Genomic DNA, 1,059 nt, shown 5'->3' on the forward strand with positions numbered 1-1,059 from the left:
AGCTGGGACTACAGGTGCATGCCACCATACCCAGCTAATTTTTGTATTTTTAGTAGAGACAGGGTTTCACCCTGTTGACCAGGATGATCTCGATCTCTTGACCTCGTGATCCACCCACCTCGGCCTCCCAAAGTACTGGGATTACAGGCGTGAGCCACTGAGCCTGACCAGAGTCATCTTTTCAAAGTATAGAACTGACCATGTTGCCAACTACCTTAGTGAAATCTCGACATTGGCTTCACATTGCTTTTGTTGTTGTTGTTGAGACAGAGTCTCGCTCTGTCTGTACCAGGCTGGAGTACAGTGGCGTGATCTTGGCTCACTGCAACCTCCGCCACCCAGGTTCAAACGATTCTCCTGCCTCAGCCTCCCGGGTAGCTGGGATTACAGGCACCTGCCACCATGCCCAGCTAATTTTTGTATATTTAGTAAAGACGGGGTTTCACATGTTGGCCTGGCTGGTCTTGAACTCCTGACCTCGTGATCCACCCGCCTCGGCCTCCCAAAGTGCTGGGATTACAGGCGGGAGCCACTGCACCCAGCCTGCTTTTTTTTTAAACCCTCATATTGTTGAAATAATAAATACAGAAAAAAAGCATAAAACAAATGTACAACTGAGCACTCTTGAAACAAACTACCATGAAAAGAGGCAACTTTGACACCATCCCTCTCCACATGTTCCTCAAAATAGAACTGCCTCCTTCCCCCACCTCCAGGCCAGTTCCTTTCATTTTCATGGTAAGTATCTATTTTTTTTTTTTTTTTTTTTGGTCACTACAACATGCATCCCCTAATACTATAGTTTCACTTTGCCTGCTTTTTAAAAAAACTTATATACCTGTCAGGTCTTCGTTAATATAGAGAGCCTCCTCCATCTCTTTTTTCTTCCCTCTTGCAGTGAATTTATCCTGTAATGTTTCCATTGCTTTTAAAATAAGAAAAAAAATCTTTTCCATGCCTGTAAGGCCTTTCTTGGCCTGATTCCCCCAAATCCCTCCAGCCTAATCTGCCACCACACTCTGCCGTTTGCTCTCTTTCCAACCTCTTTTTAACCCCCAC

This window comes from Cebus imitator, unplaced genomic scaffold, assembly GCF_001604975.1.
Source record: "Cebus imitator isolate Cc_AM_T3 unplaced genomic scaffold, Cebus_imitator-1.0 Scaffold91, whole genome shotgun sequence".
Classification (NCBI taxonomy): domain Eukaryota; kingdom Metazoa; phylum Chordata; class Mammalia; order Primates; family Cebidae; genus Cebus; species Cebus imitator.